Consider the following 24187-nt stretch of genomic DNA (forward strand, 5'->3'; position numbering starts at 1 on the left):
TACATGTGTACATTATGTGATTGTATTATATAATATATTATATAAACTCATTTAGTCAGATTATCTGCCTTATTCAGTAGTTTTTATAAGACAACAATTTGTAAGAAGAAACTCTGGTAGCTGCAAGAGATTGAGGGAGAAGCTTGCAAGAATCTCTGACAACCATCAAGAAAATGGGACCTTCCTCTCCAAAAAAAGAAAATGAGTTATTGAACTAACCCAAGTGAATTTAGAAATGAGGCTTTTCTATGTTGAACATTCAACTAAGGACCTAATCCTAAGCAGTAGTCCCATTCTTCCTTTGAACCACATAAACTGAAAAGCAGACTATAACCAGGACTAAAATTTCCATGACTTTAAAATGTAAAAATTCAAAATGAAATTTAGAACATTAATAATAGAAGATAGACATTAGAGTTTATTTCTGGAAAGTAGGAATTAAGGATTGATCTACAATCTCTCTAAATATTCTATGTATCCTATTAAATGAAAAAGAAGGAATGCCATACTAACTTGAATGAATGACAGACAAATTCAGATGAACGTATATTTTAAATCTAATTTGTTTCAGAATGCTTTTTTACTTATTCAAAACAAGTAAGTAAAAGTAGATATAGCTAGTTTCTTCCTTCCGATCCGGGAACCCAGGACTATGTCTGAGGTGAAGGTGAAAGTGCAGCCTCCCGACGCCGATCCCCTCATGGAATCACAGATCAAGTAATTCAGAATAAAATGCCACATATAGAAGCCCAACAACAGGCAGTGGCCATCAATAGATTGTTGTCTATGGGTCAGTTGGATCTCTTAAGAAGTAATACAGGTCTTTTATATAGAATAAAGGACTCTCAGAATGCTGGTAAAATGAAGGGATCAGATAACCAAGAAAAACTAGTATATCAAATCATAGAAGATGCAGGAAATAAAGGAATATGGAACAGAGATATTTGATACAAAAGCATCTTGCCATTAACAGAAATCAACAAAATTCTAAAGAATTTGGAAAGTAAAAAGGTTATCAAAGCTGTTAAGTCTGTGGCAGCCTCCAAAAAGAAAGTATATATGCTGTACAACCTGCAGCCAGATTGGTCTGTGACTGGTGGTGCCTGGTAGAATGATCAGGATTTTGAATCTGAATTTGTAGAGGTACTTAACCAACAGTATTTCAAATTCCTACAGTCTAAGGCAGAAACAGCACAAGAAAGTAAACAAAATCCGATGATACAAAGAAATAGTTCATTTGCTTCCTCCCATGAAGTGTGGAAATATATCTGTGAATTAGGGATCAGTAAGTATCCTGAATACACTCATTTATGATGGGAAAGTGGAGATGACTATCATTGCTGCAAAAGAAGGCACAGTTGGCAGTGTAGATGGACACATGAAACTCTACAGAGCCATCAATCCAATCCTCCTACCTACAGGTTTGGTCCGGGCACCCTGTGGTCTCTGCCTGGATTTTGATGACTGCCATGAAGGTGGTGAGATTTCACCATCTAATTGTATTTATATGACAGAGTGGCTTGAATTTTAATATTTAATAGAGAACTATGAACTTTATTAAACATTTGCAAATGAAGTTACTTTGATACCAAATAAATTCATGATGGAATGTCAAATTTCTTTGAAAATACACTTCATAGTAATGGATACAGACATGCTGCTATGAAGACTTTTTTTTATTTATGAAGACTAAATTTATATTGGAAGAGTATGAAACAACAGTGAAATCCATTCCTCAACAAGTAAGATATATTGAAGCTCTGGAAAACCACATCTTTTGAAGTTTCAAGACTTTCTTCAAGGAAAAAGAAACCAACAAACCTATATTTACTAGTACTGTAGTAATGACTAAAGCATTTAAGTGTTCATTTTATCACTAGAGCATGGGCTCAAGTGGTAAAGTGCAAGGCATTGAGTTCAATAGTCAGTTCTCAGTACAGCCAAAGTAATAATAATTAACCAGATATTTAAATTAAGAACTTCATTGGAAAAGTTTTTTTTTTTTCAGTCATGAACTATGAACTGGGCCTGGGCATTGTCCCTTAGCTCCTTTTGCTCAAGGCTCGTGCACTACCGCTTTGAGCCACAGCACCATTTGCTGTTTTTTGCTGGTTAATTGGCGATAAGAGCCTCATGGACTTTATTGCCCAAGATGGCTTTGAATCTTGATCCTCATCTCAGCTTCATGAGTAAGCTAGGATTACAGACCTGAGCCACCAGTTTCTGTGTCGCTTCCGCCTCAACCAGCAAGGAAGACGCGACACAGGATTCTTCTCCAAGTAGTTTATTCAGGAACCCTTAACAAGCTTCTTCCTTTCTCCTTCTTCCTTTTTCTTCTCCCTCTCTCCGGGACTATCTCCAGTCTTATAAGACCTCCGCCTGGCCAATCCTGAAAAGCCACGTGGGAGATGCCGATAGGGCCAACTACACGGAAGCAAGCCAGAAGCTAAAACTTAGCCATATAAGGAGTTGTTTTTCACAGAGAGCACTCGCCGTTGGGATGGCGGAAGGCAGAAACTGGCGCCATCTTTAAGGCGCGGCCCTTGCAGCTCCCCACATTTCTGGTTTGGAAACTTTTATTAGTTGGGTTTGTTACTACCATTTGGATGTCTTAATTTCTCTATGTTTCATTGAGAAGAAACTAAAAGTGCTGAAGGCAGAAGAGCAAAGGCACAGGAATGTATGCAAACTTAGGGCATGACTGGATGAACAGAACACCTTTTTTCTACACACTACTCCATTTTATAATTACCCCAATCCCAAATGATGACTACTGCCTAGGGGTATGTTTTCAGTGCATAAATATTAATGATCTTTTTTGGGGGGTAGAGGGAGTTCTGGGGCTTGAACTCAGTTCCTGGGCTCTGTCCCTGAGCTGCTTTTTTTGCCAAAGGCTAGCACTCTATCACTTGAGCCACAGCGCCACTTCTGGCTTTCTCTGAGGAAATGAACCCAGGCCTTCATGCATGCTAGGGATGTACTCTCTCTACCACTAAACCACATTAATGACCATTTTTATTCTAAATAGAGTATAAGTTTCCATCTTTGACCCAGTTCTGTTTGCTAGAATATCCTTACATTCTTTAGTATACTGTTTATTTCCCTTACCACCACTACCACCACCAAATTCAGATGTTGAAATTTAATCCCCCATGTGGCCATATTTAGAGGTAGAGTCCTTAAGTGGAATTAGTCCTTTATAAAATTAGACCCAAAGAGGCATGCTGCTCTTCCTTCCACGTGAGGACACAGAAGATCTCCATCTAAGAACCAAAATTAGCACATTGGTCTTCAACTTCAGTCTCCAGAATTTTGAGAAATAAATTTCTGTTATTCATTTAAAAAAAAAGTAGATATAAATTTCTGATGACAATATTTTTTTACCTTAGTATCCATTGTGGAAAACAGAAACAATTGAAAATTTGAAGGTCACATTTTAGTACTACAAACAGAAACTAGAAGCAAGACTCCTGGAGCAACTTGTGTTAGAGAGGCATAGCAGGGCAACAGTTGAAATAGGAAAGTATTTTAATTGGATAACTTGCTGGTTTTTAGCAACTTTTACTATTTGCAGCATGAACTTCGGGAGGTCTACCAAGCTGCATGGTTTTTATATTCACTATGCCTGCATGTATATATGTGTATAGATAATTGCTGTGTCGTGTACTGAGGACATGAACTGTGTAAAATTACTGTAGGAAGTTGTAAATGATGTATGAAATGAGAAATCTATGCCTACTGGCAGTACATGGATGGAAGAGAGATAGTGATGTGCAATCTCTTCTGTCATTTGTCATAGTGTTCATCTTATAAAAAGCATAACATATCAATAAATCTCCATGTCAAACATGCATACTAAACAATATATTTTACTCCTTTTTTTAAAGTTTCCCTTCTTTTTTGAAATCCAGTTTACAAAAAAAAACATTGTTTGAAAGGTATAGGTGGAAAACTTCTATAATAATGATATTGGTTACAAATCAAAAATTACTAAATGCAGAAAATTATAACATTGCACATATGGGTATTTTTATTCATATGAAGCATTTCTAACATTTCTAAGTAGCTAGATCAACCATGACAACTAAAGACATATATATGGACTTGCCTACAATGTTTTAACACACAATCTTTTATGGAGAGAACCTCTGTGTATGGAGAGAATTTTTAATTTTTGCAATAAAAGCAGACACTTTTTCTCCAAAAATATGTGTAATAGAATGTGTGTGGTTCACTATGGAAAGCAGTATGGCAGTTCCTCAAAAGACTAAACATAGAGCTCCCCTATGACCCAACAATTCCACTACTTGGCATTTACCCAATGATTCAAAAACAAGGGCATACTAAATCCACTAGCACAATGATGTTCATTGCAGCACTATTTACCATAACAAAGATAAGAAACAAACTCAGATGCCCCTCAGTTGATGAGTGGATCAACAAGATGTGATATTTATACACAATGGAATTCTATGCTGCTATCAGAAAGAACGACATTGCCCCATTTGTAAGGAAATGGAAAGACTTAGAAAAAATCATATTAAGTGAAGTAAGCCAGACTCAAAGGAACATAGGCTCAATGGTTTCCATCATTTGTCATAACCAGTAGAAACCCTGGGCTATCCTAGTAGAGATTTACAATAGAATAAAACCTAGATGCATGGGGCCATATAGGATGATGCTAAATGAAAGGACCTCCAGGATATAGAAACAAAAGCCATATAATGAGTGATTTTTGTCCTTAATGCACTATGTTATCTCTCATCTCTTTTGCTGTCCCTTGGTTATCCCATATTGTTACATTATTTCACCTGGTTATCTGATATATTGTATATATGCTTATTTGGTTATTTGAAGTAGGATAGGGAAGGGGGAAAACAAGATGAGGGATGGGGGTGGGGGAGGGAAATGGGAACCAAGACATGAGAAAGGGTACCAATGTCTGTGAAGTAATGCACCTTCTATCTGGTGAATATAAGGTAACCCTTCTATTAATTACAATAAAATATGTGGGAAAAATAAAGAATGTGTGTGGTTCAATTCTCATTCTACTAACCAATTTCAATTCAAGTATTCGATCTACCCATGCTGCTAATTAAATAAAGGCATAATCAATGTCATCTGTCATAAAACATCCTATTTCTGATAATAATCTGAAAACAAAAATAAAGACATATGGGGTGGTTATCAGTTTTAAGACTGCAAGAAGTTGCCTGACCACCATGGTATATTAAAAATGAATAGAAATCGTGAGAGAAAATGAATAAAGGAAAAAATGAGGGGAGGAAGGAAGGAAGGAAGGAAGGAAGGAAGGAAGGAAGGAAGGAAGGAAGGAAGGAAGGAAAGAAAGAAGGACACTTTTTTTTTGCCAGTCCTGGGCTTGGGCTCAGGGCATGAGCATTATCCTTGTGTGTTTTTCTCAAGGCTAGAGCTCTACCACATGAGCCACAGCACCACTTCTGGCTTTTTTCTATGTATGTGGTACCAAAGAATCAAACCCGAGTCTTTATGCATGTTAGGCAAGCACTCTACAACCAGGCCAAACTCCTGGCCAGGACTTTTCTTTTTATAAGATTAAAAACCTCTGTTTTGAGGCCGGGAGTTTGGCCTAGTGGTAGAGTGCTTGCCTAGCATGCACGAAGACCCGGGTTGGATTCCTCCGTACCACATACATAGAAAAAAAGACGGAAGCGGGGCCGGGAGTTTGGCCTAGTGGTTAACGTGCTTGCCTAGCATGCATGAAGACCCGGGTTCGATTCCTCGGTACCACATACATAGAAAAAAGCCGGAAGTGGTGCTGAGGCTCAAGGGTAGAGCTCTAGCCTTGAGAAAGTCCAAGGACAGTGCTCAGGCCCTGAGCTCAAGCCCAGGACTGGCAAAAAAAAAAAAAAGAAAAAGAAAAAGAAAAAAGCCGGAAGTGGTGCTGAGGCTCAAGTGGTAGAGCTTTAGCCTTGAGAAAGTCCAAGGACAGTGTTCAGGCCCTGAGCCCAAGCCCAAGACTGGCAAAAAAAAAAACAAAAAAAAACAAAAAAAAACTCTGTTTTGAACATTGGAAAATTCATAAGCAAGTGCAGAGAATCACAAGCTTCAGGAACAAAACCACATAAGCTGAAGCCTCTGTGGGATGCTGTCATAGAGCTGGAAATATGACCTGTAATATAGGGATTTTTAGTTATTCAGAAAGGAGCATTGGGAGATAGAATCTCAAAGTTGTCCACGCCAAACTGATTCCCCACTCACTTTTACAGTTTTACCAGTTGGACATAACCAAGAAATATCAAAGAAAAACTACTTTGTGGTTCTAACAAGAGGGGAAAGCAAGCATTTATTTATCTATTTATTATATAGTAAAGATGATGTACAGAGGATTTACAGTTACATGTCAGGTAATGAGTACATTTTGTTTGGTTTTGTTTTGTTTTCCCTGCCAGTCCTGGAGCTTGAATGCAGGACCTGAGCACTGTCCTTGGGATTTCTTAAAGCTACAGCTCTATCACTTGAACCACAGCATCACTTCAATATTTTTCTATGTATGTGGTACCAAGGAATCCAACCTGGATTTTCGTGCATGCTAGGCAAGTACTCTACTACTAGGCCAAATTCCTGGCCTATGAGTACAGTTCTTTTTTAACCAAAGAACAGCGCAGGAGGAATATCAATATCAAACTTTAGTCTCTATTACAGAGCTATAGTAACCAAAACAGCTGGGTACTGGCACAAGAACAGGCCTGAGGACCAATGGGATAGAAGTAAAGACCAAGAAATCAATCCCCAGACCTATCGCCACCTAATCTTTGATAAGGGAACCAAAACAAATAGAATGGAAGCAAGCCAGCCTCTTCAACAAGTGGTGCTGGCAGAACTGGTTAAGCACTTGCAGACAACTAGACTTGGATCTTTCTATGTCACTCTGCACCAGGATTAATTTCAAATAGATCAAAGACCTTGAGGTAAAAGCAGATACACTGAAAACTTTACAAGAAGGAATAGGAGATACACTAGGTCTCCTTGGCATAGGTCAAAATTTTCTTAATAAGGACACAGAAACACAACAAATTAAAGAAAGTTTGGACAAATGGGACTCCATTAAACTGCAGAGCTTCTGTATAGTAAGAGAATACTCTTTTCCTCTTAACAAGAACTCCCCTTAAAAGAAAACCATTTAACCAATGTCTAACATTTGGAGTTTTCTTTTTTAGAGCCCAGAATTCCTAGTGAGGGAAAACATTCAATTCTATTTCATTTTAACCTCTAACACGGTAGGAGGATAATACCCAAGATGATTGGGAGGGCGTTGGGGAGAAAAATGGGGACAAAAACATGAGAAGGGTTATCAATGTGTGAGAAATCATGCACCTACTATCGGCCGAATGTAACTGTAACCCCTCTATATATTACAATAAAAAATAAATAAATATATAAATATATTTTTTAAAAGGATAATACCCAATTCCAGCTTAGTGTCCCTTGGAGATACATTTCTGGTCTTCAGAGACCTTTGCCATATATGCTTTCTAAAATAAACAGCCCTACATACATAACAACAGAATGCATGTCCCCAGCCCCCATGGTATATTACCACATTAATGAAGGCTTATTTAATAAATTATCTACTCAATTCTTATCTGTCAGGATAAAAACATGAGACAAGATATCAGTGTTCACTAATGCAATCTAGAAGTTCAATGCAATCCCAATTAAAATCATAATAAGACTTTTTTCCATCAATAAACTCATACTAAAATTTATATGGAGAAACAAAAGATCTTGAAAAGACAAGTAAATATTAAGCAGGAGCAAAGTCAGGGGACTGACAACACCTGACTTTAATTTTAACCAGAAAGAAAATGCAGCATTGGCAAAAAAATAATAGGGAAGTTGATCAATATACCAAAATAAAGATTCCAGAAATATAAGATTCCATGAAATGACGCATCAATCACTGTTAACTGGACAAGACTAATGTAAAGGAGTGATATGGTCTTTTCAGATAATGGTTTTGGAATAGCTGATGTCTGCTTACAAAAAAAAAAAAAGAGAATGTAAGCATGGATAGAGAACTTACTTATGTCTTTCTCAAGACAATAGTCAAAACATACCATATAACTAAATGCTAAAAAGTGACCTTGGGTTCATTGATGATGTTATTATGCATATACAAATGTCAAAGTCATAGTCCATGAAAAATAATTAATAATACTGAATTAACTAGAATTAAATTTTTCTTCTGTGAAAGACATTGTCAAGAAAATAAAAGAAATCATGGAATAGATGAAAATTATTGAAAACATATCTGATAAAAGACTTTTACCAAAATAAAGAACTCTTTAACAATAAGTAAAAGAAAGCCAATTTTTTTAATGTGCCGAAGATTCCAATAAACACCTTATTAAAGAAAACATAAGTGTGATAAATAAACATCTAAAAGGAGGATATCATGTTATGGCATTAGAATATTTCAAATTAAACTTTAAAATAAGAAACTTTTAGATAGAGAAAACCCAGAATAGCTACATAAAATACTAGTATGAATATAGACTATTTGGAAATATCATTCACAGAATATGAATGATGTCTCCTTTAGAAGATAGTTTGTAGGATTTTTTAAGCTAAATGTATTCTTAGTGTATCAGCATAATTGTGCTCTGTGGTACTTAAGCAAAAGAAGATGACATCTTAGGCTTGTGCAAGTATTAATAGCAGGTTTTTATACATAATGTTCAAAACTTTTGTCAGAAACAAGCTACTCTTCCATAGATGAATGGATAACTCAACTGACATACAATGGAATGTCATTCAGTCCTAAAAAAATTGTAGTATCAAACCATAAAAAAACACAGAGGAAGCTTAAATCCAGAGTTCAACGTGAAAGAAGCCCTTGTGAAAAGGCCTAGAGGGAGGGAGAGAAACATGAGTAGATCATGGAGGACTTGAGGGCTATTAGAATAGTGAAGATGTCTATATTTGTTCAAGTCCATAGAATGAATACCAAGAGTGAACCTTAATGTAAACCATGGACTTGGAAGGTGATACATTCAATGTGGCCTCATTAATTTTTAGAGACATAGCACTTGCTAGAGGATAATGATTATTTAAAAAAAAAAAAGGAACTCTGTACCTTCGATTCAATTTTGCTATAAACCTAAATCCACTTTTTTCATATATTTTTATTGTAATTAATAGAAGGGTTACAATATATTCACCAGATAGAAGGTACGTTACTTTACAAACATTGATACTCTTTCTCATGTCTTGGCCCCCATTTCCCTCACCTTGTTTTCCCCCCTTCCCTATCCTACTTCAAATAACCAAATAAGCATAGATACAATATATCAAATAACCAGGTGAAATAATGTAACAATATGGGATAACCAAGGGACAGCAAAAGAGATGAGAGATAACATAGTGCATTAAGGACAAAAATCACTCATTATATGGCTTTTGTTTCTATATCCTGGAGGTCCTTTCATTTAGCATCATCCTATATGGCCCCATGCATCTAGGTTTTATTCTATTGTAAATCTCTACTAGGATAGCCCAGGGTTTCTACTGGTTATGACAAATGATGGAAACCATTGAGCCTATGTTTCTTTGAGTCTGGCTTACTTCACTTAGTATGATTTTTTCTAAGTCTTTCCATTTCCTTACAAATGGGGCAATGTCGTTCTTTCTGATAGCAGCATAGAATTCCATTGTGTATAAATATCACATCTTGTTGATCCACTCATCAACTGAGGGGCATCTGAGTTTGTTTCTTATCTTTGTTATGGTAAATAGTGCTGCAATGAACATCATTATGCTAGTGGATTTAGTATGCCCTTGTTTTTGAATCATTGGGTAAATGCCAAGTAGAGGAATTGCTGGGTCATAGGGGAGCTCTATGTTTAGTCTTTTGAGGAACTGCCATACTGCTTTCCATAGTGGTTGAATGAGTTTGCACTCCCACCAATAGTGTAATAGTGATCCCTCCTGGCCGCATCCCCTCCAGCATCTGTTGTTATTAGATTTCTTGATCATGGCCATTCTAACTGGAGTGAGGTAGAATCTTAGAGTTGTTTTGATTTTTATGGCCAGAGATGTCAAGCATTCCTTCATGTGTCTATATGCCATTCTTATTTCTTCTTCAGAGAAGACTCTAAGTCTTTGGCCCATCTTTTAATGGAATGGTTGTTTCTTCGGAGATTAGTTTTGGAGTGATTTATTTTTTTGAGCTGTTGATATACTTTAGATATGAGGCCTTCTTCTGTTGTATGGTTAGTGAAGACCTTCTCCTACTCTGTAGGCTTTCTAGTTAATTTGCTAGCTATATCCTTTGCTATACAGAAGCTCTGCAGTTTAATGCAGTCCCACTTATCCAGACTTTCTCTGCTAAATCCTCTCTTTTAAAAATTAATTTTATGAAACAGAAAGTTTTTTTAGGTTATGGGGTTGAACTCAGGGCATGGATACTGTCCCTGAGCTCTTTTACTCAAGGCTCGTGCTTTACCACTTTGGACCACAGTGCCACTTCCAGATTTTGAGTAGCTAATTGGAGATAAGAGACTCAAGGGGACTTTTCTGCCCTGGTTGACTTTGAATTGCAATCCTCAGATTTCAGCCTCCTAAGTAGCTAGGATTACAGTTGTGAGCCACTGGCATTGGGCATACGACAGAATATTTTTAAGACACAGTCATATATATTTTACATTACAGAATTTAAGTTAACATATATAGTACACATAAACCCAAAATGGGGCTCAACTGAAATGTAAAACCAAAACATTGAAGTTCATTTTTAAATGTACATGTAGAAATAAGATGTAATATTACTTGGTTTTCATGAATTTCAGTTTCTTAATATAGAATTTAAAACACTGACATGAGGTTTTTCTACGACACTGAACCTTTTTTTAATAACTGCAGAAGATAATTTACATATGCACATAGTTGCATTATGCTCAAATGTGAATATATATCTTCATTTGCTAGTTAGAATTTTGTTCTAAAATAATAATACATGCTCTATTATTTGAATTTTTTACAGTATGGTATCTATAATTGTTTCTGAAAATTATAAAAAAACAATCTTTCGTTACCGAGTACATTGCTTCTTGGAATCACAGCTGAGTTTTCTTTTGCTTGATGGTGCTAAGATGAAATGCATGATTGTCCTTATCAGTAAACCACATACATGAATATATTTAGCTTCATGTGAATCTCATAAAATCATAGTATGGCAATGTTACTTTGAATGAAGTTCACAATCATAAAATCAAAGTAGTATGTGCATTTAATTTGTTTTCCAGGTGGAATGCAAATTCTAGCCCATATCTGACATGTAAACAACAGACTTAAATAAAAAATCTGTAAGTGTAAAAAATATATTTCAAATGATGATCACATATCTTGATAATATTTAAAGCCTATATACTTTCACCACTACCTTTAATGTGAATAATCACACCCACCATTCATCATTTTCTCCCATCCCTACTATTCCAGTCTCTCCATTTTCTTAGATTATGCATTTATGAATATTTCTTAAAAGATGCATCAAAACATTAAAGGTCAGAATTTTTTAAACACACTTTTGTAAGAATATAACCAAAAGTTACACAACACATTATATTATTTTTTATTCACATTTTTGCTTAATTTTCATATTTAATGTTAATCAAGTGGATTCATGAACCATTTATTTTAACCAATTTTATTATAAGCCTGTAACCAAACATTCTATTAAAACTGTTGTTAACCTAGTTTTAAAAATCATGATCACATCATTATCAAGAAATTGTGAACATTGTTGCATGCTTCATAAAAACTCGTATCATGAAATTATGCACCGAAAATTGTGAAATAGTTCCTTGTTAGGGACTTTGGTTATTGAAGAAAGAGATTTCATTCAGGTGATGAAATGTCAGGTAACCTAAGGCTTTTGAAAGAAGGAGATTTGCATAATTTGGACAGCAGGCTATTTTTTCTGTGTAAAGATAAGTAGTAATTCAATTAATTAGTTATAAATTATTTAGGTCAGTGACTGTTGCACAGTAAGCACTCAGAAAAGTGTTCAGTAAGTGTAATCATTACTCTCAATAAGTAGAAAATCTTTCCCAGCCTTATTGTTTAACTATGAAATCTGGTCTTTTTTTACAAGCCTAGTTAAATGCCACAATCTTTAGGAAACTTTTCTAGAGTAAAAGTAATTTCTATTCTTCTGGGGCGAAGGGGTGGTACTGGCCCTGAAGTTTGAACTCAGGGCATGGTCACTGCATCTGTGTTTGTTTGCTTGTTTTCACTCAAGGTTAACATTATACCTCTTGAGCCACAGATTTTTCAGTTTTATGTTAGTTAATTGGAGATAAGTTCATGGGTTTTCCTGCCCAGGCTGGTTTTTAAATCACAGCCCTCATCTCAGCCTCTTAATTAGCTAGAGTTACAGACATGATCCACAAGCACAATGCTTAAAATAATTATATTAAGATAAAAGTCTTTACTTTGGAGCCGTGCTAGAAAGATGAGTTTCAAGTTACACTCTGCAACAATCTGAATACTTTTCATCTGAGAATTGCAAAATGACCACCATATAAAATTGAATTATGGTTCCAATACTTTTGAATACTTCAGGTGGACTGAAGTTTCTGTCTTCCAATCAAGAATAATGTAAATAGAATTCTATTTTTAGTTCATTAAACACTTCAAAATTGAGTCACCCTGTACTAGTCTCAGTAACTGAGTTAATAATATAATATAGTATGATAGTGTGAGATATTCATTACATCTACAATTTAAATTGTAATCATCGTAGCACACTCAGCTGGGTGCTGGTGGCTCACACCTATAATTCTAGCTTCTCAGGTGGCTGAGATCTGATGGGCACAGTTAGAAGCCAATGTGGGCAGAAAAGTCTGTGAGACTTCATTCCAACTAATCAGCAAAGAGCGAGAAGTAGAACTGTGTCACAAGGGGTAGAAAGACAACCTTGAGCAAAAAAAAAAAAAGCAGAGTGCAAAGGCCTTTAGTTCAAGTCCCATGCTGGCACATTCAGGAAAATGGTCATCTCATCCTCATACATTTTAATATGTAAGACTTCCAAGTTCAGTTATGCTCTCTATTTATGTATTTTTCAGATCCCATGTAGGCACTCAAGGCATGCTAACTATATGACAGACCCAGTGAAATCTGCTGATGAAAAGACTAGGATCAACAAACTCTTTTCTTTGTGTTCTCATTTCTTTTTCTCTCCATTGTTTCTCTGGCTGGTTCCATTAGAGTCATCTTCAATCTTCATCTTTGGATGTTGAAGACAATAAGTTTTTAAAGAAAGTAGAAAATACACCAACTCATTTTATCATGTAGGTATGTGCAGAAAGCTACAGTTCAGAGGGAGGAAGATGAATTCACTATTCTGCACTTACTCGGTTCCTATTTGCCGGAGTGGACAGAACATCAAAGGTAAGCTCAAAATCAGCATTTCTATCCAAAGGCCTTTGTGATAGATGGCCTTTAGGAATTATTTCACCATTTATATCGAACCAGAACAGAAAAGGGTGTCTAATACGTCCCTTGAAAACAAACTTTAGGATTTTGCTATGGATGGACTTATCTTTTCTATTGATGGGTTACTATTAATACATTTCACTATTTATGATTGTGTTATAGCAGTCTCAAATGTCAGTGTAGGCAATCATCTTTTAAAAGAATAGTATTTTTAAGGATAAGAAAGCACAATTTATGGTACTAAAAATAAACAGTAATATCTGGGGAGGAAAGTAAACTTAGTTGCTTCATTTTCAAAATTCATAAATACCATTCAGGCTCACATATGGATGTGCATAGAGGTGGCAAATGTTGAGTTTAAATCAACTTGAAAACTGGACATCACTGGCTCATATGTGTAATCCTAGTTTTTCAGGAGGCTGTGATCTGAGGACCACAGCTGAAACCCAGCCTGGGTAGGAAAGTTTATCAGACTCTTATCTTCTATTAACTAGCAAGAAGCCTGAAGTGGAGCCTGTGACTCAACTGGTAGCATACCAGTTGTGAGTAAAAATGTTGAGGAACAGTGCCTAGCCATAAACTCAAGCCTGGATACTAACAAAAACAATAGTAAATTGAAAAGTAGATTTGAAAAAAAAGCATGGCATTCTTAGTAGTTCATGGCATGAATTAAATACTTGGCTTTATCTTCTTTTATGGAAATGGTTTTGCCATATTCTGCTTCTATCATAATTATCACTACCATGTAGTCTACCACACCATAATTTCTATAAAGATAAATATTGGCTGTCATTCACAGCCTCACCATAGTAAAAGGTATAAATATTATTTTAATAACAAAAATAAATTTTGATATAATTAATTTCATTTAAAATTTTGTTGAGTAGACATTTCAATTAACACAATGCTTTTATAAATTTTTGTTAACAAATAATATATTAAAAATCATATGTATTTTTGTGCAATGTCTGGCGCTTGAATCAGGGCCAACACTGTCCCCTGAGGGCTGTTTTTTCTTCTAGGGCAGTATCTAACACTTGAGCTAAAGCTCCACTTCAAGATTTTCAGTGGCTTACTGGGAATTAAAAGTCCCATGAACTTTCCTGCTCTATTTGACTTTGGACCACAATTTTCAGATCTTAGCCTTCCCAGTAATAGAATTACAGGCAAACACCAGCACTAGAGTCATAGCATTTTTAAGTACATCTTTTTTTTAAAATCGTCTTATAATTATTCTTCTGAGAAGCCCAGAAATAAGAATTTTATTAGAATTATCATGTATTAAAACAAGTCAAAAAAAGAAATGCTTCCCCAATAGCATAATATAACCAACCAATATAAACTTTGAAGGAATAAAATTGTCTAGAAATTAAGAACTATAGATAATAAATTATGTATTTGTTGAAAACTGGGACAGTATATTTCAAAACCTGCTCCATACGGTACTTTTTTCATTTCTACAATGATCATTTTCTAGAAAAGGAAAATCAGATATGAAGAAGTTATTCATTTGGTTCAATCATGACAGCACATGAAAAGGAGCTAAAATTTCAACCTTCTTACCTCCAATGTTCCCATCCCACTTAGACATACTTTGTTGTATTCTTTGCTTATGAGCATATGTGGCTCTCGGGACATTCTCTTTCAGCCATGATGGGTACCAGCAAACTTCACTTGCAACCTGGAGGGGGAAAGGAATTATTTCTAGTGGAACAAGTCTGAATGACCAATGTTGAAATCAAAGACTAATAATCTCTTTAAATCAGATTTTCATCAAAAAAAAGGTTTTTACTCAGTTAACATTTATTATTGAGCACTTACTATTTGGAAAGCAAGCTCTGCACACACACAAGTTCCATAAAAAAATTTAATGGAAGCAAATTTTTTTTGTATTAGCACAAAGTAATACATAACAGGATTTGGCTTGGTGGCTCTGGCTAGTTTTCATATAATCTGAAATTCTTATGGGTCATTGAAATAAGGAATTGTTTTAGCACAGGTTTTTTTTTTAGTAAGAATGTAATTCGATAGAATTAATAAAAGTAATTATGGTTGGAGTACAGAAAGTGATAGAGTAAAACCAAATTCGCCGGGAGTACTACGTAGTTGTACTTTGTCTCATAAAATACTATGTAAATATAACAACCACAATTAAAAAATAGAGTCTGGGAAATAAGCAGCTATCAATAACTCTCATTAATATTTCATGAATGTCTACTCTAAAGCCAATACTTTCAAAGAGAACTCTTGCTTTCTCTCAAAATCGTAATCTCATTGGTAAATTCAGGTTCTTAATGGTGTGCCTGTAGGGTCCATGCCACCAAAATAAACCTCACAGATTGCACCTTCCCCATCTTCCATTTTGATATGTGCCCCCTGGTCTGTCTGAGTCTGAACATACCCATTTTTCATCAGAATCAAACGACCAAAGTCACTAGCATGCAATCAGTACTTCTTATTTCTTTGCTATGATGGGGGAATGAAGGTGTGCTTTACAGAGTAGGGTTTACCCTTCTGGATTTGAAAAGCAGGACATTTTCTAAGTGACTACTTGGAATGCAGCAGGAGAGTCCTCAAAGAGAAGGCTAAATCCAATCTCTGGTACTTATCTGCTATGTAAACTTGGAAAAGTTGCTTAGCTTCTCTGTGTCTCAATTTATTTCATCTAGAAAAGAAGGGATTAAAGCTTGGGAGTGATCCGAGCTAGTAATCCTAGCTACTCAGGAGGCTGAGATCTGAGGATCGCCATTCAATGCCAGCCCAGGCATAAAAGTCCTCAAGAGTTTTTTTTATGTCTAATTGATCACCAGAAAACCAAAAGTGGTGCTGTGGTCAAAGTGATAGAGTGCTAGCTTTGAACGAAAATAACTCAGGGACAGCTCCTAGGCCCTGTGTTCAAGCCCCACGACTGACCAAAAGAAAAAAAATAAATAGATGGGCTGGGAGTTTGGCGTAGTGGTAAAGTGCTCCCCTACCACGCACAAGGACCCGAGTTTTATCCCTTGGTGCCATATACACAGAAAGAGCCAGAAGTGGTGCTGTAACTCAAATGGTAGAACTCTATCTTCAAGAAAACCCAAGGACAATGTTCAGGCCTTGAGTTCAAGCCCCGAGACTTGCAAAAAAAAAATAAATAAAAGGATAAAGGAAACTAGATAATAAAAAGTAAAATGAAAAAAAAAAGATAGAGGAAGAGAGAAAGAAAAAGAAAGGATAATAACAGAAGCCACATGGCAATGCCCATAGAGCTTGTCACTTCCGTTGTTATATGAAGCTTCCCCCGTCCCCCGCCTCCGTGATTGTTGACTTTGTTGCCCAATGATTATAGGAATAAAATGGTGAGAAAAGCTTCGGGCTTTCTAAAAGAATTAATCGATCCTGCTGTGTTTCCGACGAATCCCCTCCCTGTGATCCTTCAGGGAAAGGGAACACAGAGACTAGAAACAGACCGGTGTGCTGAGAATCCAGCAGACGGGAGACTAAGTGGCATGTGGCCAGCACTGAAGGACAGCTACTGTGTGATTCCACTTCTGTGGAGAATCCAAAGTGATCCAGCTCATAGAAGCGGACAAAAGGATGGGGGTGATCGGGGACTGGTGTAAAGGAAATGGGGAGTTGCCGCCCCGATTTATTTAGTTATGAAAGTTGAAAAGTTCTAAAGTTCAATGGACTGTGCAGCTGAACATTTATGAAGACATTCTCCTTTTAAATGTATTCTACTTCACTTACAAAAACAGTGAACACACACACAGTGGTTCATGATTCATTCTAGCTTCTCAGGAAGCAGAGATAAAGCAACCCTACACCACTGAGACTAGCATAAAAGTTTCTAAGACTCCATCTCAAATGGTGGCGTCCAATGGTAGTGCCCACCTCTATTCCCAGATACAGGGGGGTAAAAGCAATGACTGAGTGCCGTGGCTTGTTCCTCCTCACTCATTCTGCAGAGATAACAGTAAAACAAAAGAAGGAGGATCACAGACCAGACTAGTTCAGGCAAATACAAACAAAAAAATCAAGACCCTATCTCAAAAATAACCAAAGCTTATAGGGGCTGAAGCCTGGTTTGAGTGTTAACAACACCTAGCAGTAGGCAAGGCTCTGGGTCCCAGTACCACCACGAAAAAAAAAAAAAATGAGGAAAGAAGAAAGGGAGGGAGGAAGGAGCAGGAGAAAGGAAGGAAAGAGGGAGGAATGTACATCTTTGTGGTGAAGAAGTTAATACGAAGACACATTTCATAAACTTTTCAATTGGTTTTACTAAATCTCTTTGAGAAAAGGTGATGGGCGGGGAGTGTGGTCTAGTGGTAGAGTGACTAACATGCAGGAATCCCTGGGCTCAATTCCTCAGTACCAAATACACAAAAAAAAGCCGGAATTGGGGCTGTAGCTTTTGTGGTGGAGCACTAGTTCAAGCCCCAGAACTGGCAAGAGAGGAAGAAGAGAGACAGAGACAGACTGAGAGACAGAGAGTGAGACTATGAGAGAGAAAGTGAGAGAGAGAAAAGAGAGAGAAAGACAGAGATAGCCCAAAGATACTTCTAACACTGAGAATTAAAAGTTGTCTGACACATTGCGCCACATTCTACTGATTTGTTGGCTGCTATCTGTGAAATAAATTTTATGTCTTGAAGTAGTTGGGGCACACAATAATTCACAAGTATGACTTGCAGGCACACCCACTTTACACAATACCAGTATTAGGTATCTAGACTCCTGAGCTATAAAATACAAGGATAAATGAACCAATGGAATAAGAATTTTAAAGGGGCTGTGACTTTAGCAGTTTTAAAGCTGTGATGAGTAGTTGTATAATACCTTCATCTTTTCCCAAACATTTATATGGAAGCATAAAATTTGAATGTAGATCTGTACCAAGAACTTATAGTTCTCTTAACTATGAATGGTGGCAACACAGGCAATTATAAAATATAAAAGAGGATAGCAAAGAACACTAGGTCATGAGAATGGGAAATGCATGGCCTAATAATTTCAAGTTTGTGTCTCGCCTTTTGTCATTTTTGATAATACACAGATAGGATCCACCCATAAGAAAAGGACTATAAACATATTTTCTCACAATTCCAATCCTGAATTTAGCTAAAGGGTATCTTCCCTTGCCTTACAAAAATGAAATAGAACTGGCTATGTGGTTTATACAGATGGAGGCCACTCAAATAAACACTTAGAAAAGAAAAAGTCTTTTAAAGATTGTTTCTTTATCATCAAATAAAAATGAAAAATACATTTTTACAGACTTTCAGTCTTTGGATATTCAGATTCATTGGAACTTTTTTTTTCAAAATCTTTATTTCAACTGGAGATTTTAGTTGTGAAATATTACAAGCTGTATTTTCTTAATATGACATAGTTATTTCACTGGAAGTGAATTTTAAAGGTAGTTATAAACACAAGAATGCAAGTTAAAGAGTTAAAAGTTGAAAGAATTCTTGCAAATACGGCATGGTCTAGCTGATGCACCTTAAAATAGATATGTACATTTTAGTACCTATCAAACACTTAATAAAAGATGGCTCCTCAAGGCAATTTGCAAACTAAGGTTTCATCTAGAAATATGTCAGTGTAAATCAGAGACCTTCAGTTCCCCCTTTTCTAAACAAGTATGCTATAATCTCTTCTAGCTCTGTTTCTTCAAAGCTGCCATAAATCTACCACACTGCACTGTCTCCTCAGAGCTCAGTCACAGATCCAGACACTGGAAAGTATATTGAACTGCACTCATAGTCTATCTTCTTAGCCAGTTGGTAATTTCCATCACCTGTGGGGCATATTTCTTTCTAAATATGTCTTACTAGAAATGAAATGAAATAGAAGAATTTAACAGAAAACACGATTAAAATCTACCTCTTGATTATTACACCTTGTTGGAACTATGACACCTTGCCTGTTACACTTGGCATGTGAAATGTATGTGAAAGATGTGAACAGCTCTCTGCGTTTGTGCATATATAGTTTGCATGTGATTTCAACTGAATTAGCCAGGTTGGACTTTAGTGAATGAAATGCAAACCTAAATTCAAATGGTTTAAAACATTGAACTCAATTTCCCACTGTTGATGTTTAATCTGTTTTGAGCTAAACCTGCTAACATTATCTAAGTGGAATAACTGAAATTCATCACTTAAGATTTACTCCTCACGCTCAAGGTGTCAGCTTAAACAAAGTTAAAGAAATGAAAACAAAACCCCAAAAAGAAACACATTTAATTTCCAGTCTTCAGAATTAAAATGGCACATTAAGAAGAAAAATGGTAAATCTCTCCTGTCCCTTTTCTGGAATTATACTTCATAGTTTTGTATTTATTGAATGCATTCATAGACTCCCTTAGGATGTGAAATGTATGGAAATATATGTGCATTACTAAAGAAAGAACTAAATTTATTCTTTCCCCCACATCATGCTCTTCTTTGCAGTAGAGGTTTTTAATTCAACACAGAGCTAGAATGAGATGGAGCCAATTTCCTGGTCTATATGTGTGACAAATGCTGAAAGTAGCACGAGATTAACAAATTAGTTGAAGTATAGATCTGAAAAGATTTTTTTCCTCTGTCTCTAAATCAAAATTCATACTTTATTTAAAGTGAAGTCTTCTCTAGAATTCAATAATGATAATCTCTTTTCTCTGTATTTAAGCTGAAAGAATCTGGGATATGTGACAACATAGTAGAAAAAAATTAAGCAAATATTTTTATTTGTATGAAAGCTTGCGAGGATTTTTCATCTGGAATGTGACATTATTGTGATTATTATCGAATATGTTGGGTTAATAATCATAATATGTGTTTTGCTGAAGCTGAAAATATTCTTTTCAAAGTAACTAGTTTTTCTCCCAATAGAAGCATACAGTAAAAATGCAATTCTGTGTTTTTATGGGCAAACATATTTAAAAGACAATATTCTAGGTAAAAAACACTTGCTTTTCTAATAAGGTTTGATAGGGTGCTTTTAAATAAATAATAAAAAACTATCAGGCTCCTAGAATCTGATATATAATGCAGATATTTAACATCAAACAATCAAAAAACATCTGTAACAGTACAAATATCCTACTGCTGTGGAATTGTTTGATTTGGGGGGGAAGGTTATGTTTAATAATTATCTGTGCCTGGATTTATGTCAGCCTAGCTCTTTGTCAAGAAACTTACATTTTGCAAATTTCTTTTTAAAGAAATCAGCTTCTGATGTGAAAGAGCTTTGTAAAAGAAATTGTAAAATATGTGTTTCAGAAGTGGCTCATTCATTCGGGTTTAGAGCCATGTCATGGTCCACCTGCTTGTCTTGATCTTAAATTATATAAAAATAATGGTGTTTTAAAGCAGACACAATCTTACTTCTCTTACCCAAACATGATAACATGCTTACAATTCAAGAAGAGCTCAGTGCAAGTTGTACCTCTCCGTCACCCAATCTCCCTTCACATATCTGCTCATGTTGACAGACTATGTCATAATACATCAACAGTAAGATCAGCACAGAAGAACAAAATTTCATCACCTGACAGCCAGAGGAAAACTGATTTTCAGTATTAAATTAGTTATATACACACACACACACACACACACACACACACACACACACACACACCATTACCTCACCAATAAGTCTAGTATCTTCAAGAATAAGGTGTCTGCTCTAATCATAAACAGATGCAAAGGCATTTAGGTTTCTTTATGTCTTCAGTGTCATCCTTTGAAAGCCTATATCATTTTTGTATGTTATGTGTTTTTTTTCTTAATACATTGGAAGAAATCTGGAGAGTTTCTAAAGCAAAATTTCTCTTAATGAAACACGTGAAATACACCTACCAAAGATTTCAAATACTGTCATTTTTATACTAATCAGCATCCGAAATCTAGTGACCAATGAAACAGACAGGAGAACTCAAGCTTCCGATAAAGTCCCAGTTTTCATATAACATCTGACTCTGTGCTTGGATTTCAGTAGGATTTCACAACACTTGCACTAAATAATGTCTTTTGCAGCCTAGGGCATCATCTGCCACTTAGACTCTAATTTTACCCCCCTATCTTGTTTGAATGCAATTCAACAACATATGCAGTTCCCTTTTGTCTATTATCCCAGAGTTGTGCTATTCCCAAATATTGACATCATCTACTTTTATCAGCATTAACCGCTCTGCAGCTTCCCAGGCTCATGCTCAGCTCTATTTCTTCCTATTGATTATCTTCCTCACTCCAGCAGGTAGCTAGCCAGTGAGGCTGTCCTGAGAAATAGCTTCCAATGACTTTATACGCACAATTTACACGGAATTGTTTAAAGAAGATATTAGCCTCAATACAAATCAGTGAACCTCATTTAGTCAATACTGCACAATTCTGCTGTTGGCACCCTGTCACATGTTAGTCTTTACAGTCAGATGCTGTACCCAATGTGCACATTACCCATAGTATTTAGTTTCATATTAAAATGAAGCTGGGCTAGTTTGGGATCCCCCCACCCCTTTTTGCTTTTCCTTTTCTTTTTGAAATCTTTTCAGTATACTTTTTTTTTCTTTACATCACCTCACTGAGCCATGTGATAGTAATATATTTTGAAATATAAAAACCTGAGATTAAATGTTTGATTTTTGACAGTGTTCTTAAATATAATAAATTCAAAAGGAAATACTGTTAAGTTAAAATGGAGTGTTTTTCATTAAGTCCAATCAAATGGTAGACAACAAAGGATCTTTTATTTGAGAATATGAAGTGAAAATGAAAACCAGAAAACCTTTACTAAGAAAAAGTCCAGCTAAATTATGTCGGAAGGAGGTCTCCAGATTGAGCCTGGGTGTTTCTTTTGCTAAAAGTGAATTAAACTAAGATATGCTATGAAGAAATATTTTACAAAGAAGCAAAACTTAATGCTTTGTGGAGATGAAAATAAGGTCTAAGAGCAATTGACTTTGAAAATAATTCTAAAGAAAGATCACATATGAAAAAAATTGCCACAGCATCTGATCTTTTCTTATAATCATAACAGGGCAATGTTTGGAGTAAAGTAATGCTAGCCTCCTCTTTCTCTTCTATGGCAATGCTGTAAAATTCTAGAAGAAGTGTTTACATTTCAAAATCGCCCCTCCTTAAACTACTGGTTTATGATAACTAATGAGATGCTATCCAAATGTTGGAAAGAGGAAAATTCAAATGAAAATCTAAATGTGAAATATAATATAATGAAATAACTAAGCAACATAATACTACTCTGAATGTTTGCACAAATATTGCAAAATATACTGCAATACATTAAAATTCTTCAGTGGTTGTGTAATGCATAGTGAAGGTTTACATATAAAAGCTTGAGCTATCAAATAAGGGATCTTTGTATCTAATATATTATCCTGAATTTTTACTTGAAAACATCACTGAACATCTTAGAGTGGATTTAGAAAAGTGGTCATTAAATCTGCTTGCATAATTCTTTGTAAACTGAAACAGGTAAGAATAAGACATACTGGTCATGAAAATAGTATATTTCTCATAAAATATATCTTGTACCTTCAGTGACCAGATTACAGAAAATTTTAGGGAAAGTGAATGGTAGAGAAGATAATTTCAATTTTGTAGACTTTTAAGACTATATAACTCTTATTTTAAGTACAAAGTAAGAGCAGAACAAAATGACAGTTCTCAAAAGGGAGCCACAGTCCTTTTTCCAGTTAGCAGGATTTTGAAATTTTATATAAGAAAGCAATTAAAATAAAGCTACAGAACACATGATAGTAAATATCTCAAGGTTTTCCTGTTTTGACTACAAAAGGTTAAAGGTGATTTCTGTTGACCTTTGTTGCTTTGCTTTTCTCTTTAAATATCACTACTTGGTCACTGTGCCTGTGAAAGAAACCAAGGTAGAAAAGATAAGCCATGTTAAAAGATGGTTCTGACCATACATCTTCCCACACGTTTATTGCAAACTGACACTCATATAACGGCCTTTTTAATCACAGAAATCCAACAAAGAACAATTCAAGGTACCAAGGGAAAACCATATTCCATCAGGGAGAATGCTACATATGCATATTCAGAATCCAGGTACAGCAAGGTAATAGTAATTTGTATGTGACTGCATTTTACCATTTAAAGGAAAGCAACAGCCCAGATGTGAGAGAATTTAGGTATTTCTTTTAAGTGTGTTAATGTATATATATTGTATAAAATGTAAAAAGAAAATTCCAGCCCTAACAGAAACACAGAATCCTTAATCTATTTAAAATATTATTTGGTGAATATTAATTTGTATATATTATGTAATTTCTACCTACTAAGTGATAGGAGTTTTGTGGTAGCACATTTGTCATATGGTATTTTCATATTAAATAAAATCATGTTTTATGCACTGACTTAAATATAGAATACTTAATAAAGAAACTATAAGCACAAATAGTTAATATATATACTAAGGTAGATTTTTATAATCCTAACAGCAAAAATGAAGCCAAACAAATGTTTTGGGGTACTTAAGACGCAAATATTTCTCTCAAGACACTCTAAATTAAAAATATTTTAAGTGTAAATCAATGCCCATATCAAATCAGATCAAAAACCAAAACTCCTAAACTATGATAGTCCACAAAATCTGGTAAGTGAAATTGATTTTACTTGCTTTACTTAAAATATGAAAGAAAATTGTTTTTGGCTTCTCCCTTTTGTTTTCTGTACAAGAAAACCTTGTTCTAAAACTACAATTG

General features: G+C 35.4%; 1 long non-coding RNA gene and 1 pseudogene across 2 annotated transcripts in view; one reads left to right on the top strand and one right to left on the bottom strand.

Annotated features, from left to right (window-relative positions):
- The window catches only part of LOC150058898 (uncharacterized), a 48927-nt gene that overhangs the window by 16271 nt on the left and 8469 nt on the right, over positions 1–24187 (bottom strand). Inside the window, exons 2-3 of one of the 2 annotated variants that reach the window (XR_016536658.1) lie at positions 15043–15160; positions 14880–14952 (exon numbers count right to left, since the gene is read on the bottom strand). This is a non-coding gene — a long non-coding RNA (uncharacterized LOC150058898). Of the gene's footprint in view, positions 1–14879; positions 14953–15042; positions 15161–24187 lie in introns of those variants that run through there. The other variant, XR_016536657.1, reaches the window with a different exon arrangement.
- Positions 718–1556, top strand: LOC150058899 (DNA-directed RNA polymerase III subunit RPC6 pseudogene; annotated as a pseudogene).

The sequence above is a fragment of the Megascapheus bottae genome, chromosome 9 (assembly GCF_031878675.1).
Source record: "Megascapheus bottae isolate mThoBot1 chromosome 9, mThoBot2.hap1, whole genome shotgun sequence".
NCBI classification, from domain to species: Eukaryota; Metazoa; Chordata; class Mammalia; order Rodentia; family Geomyidae; genus Megascapheus; species Megascapheus bottae.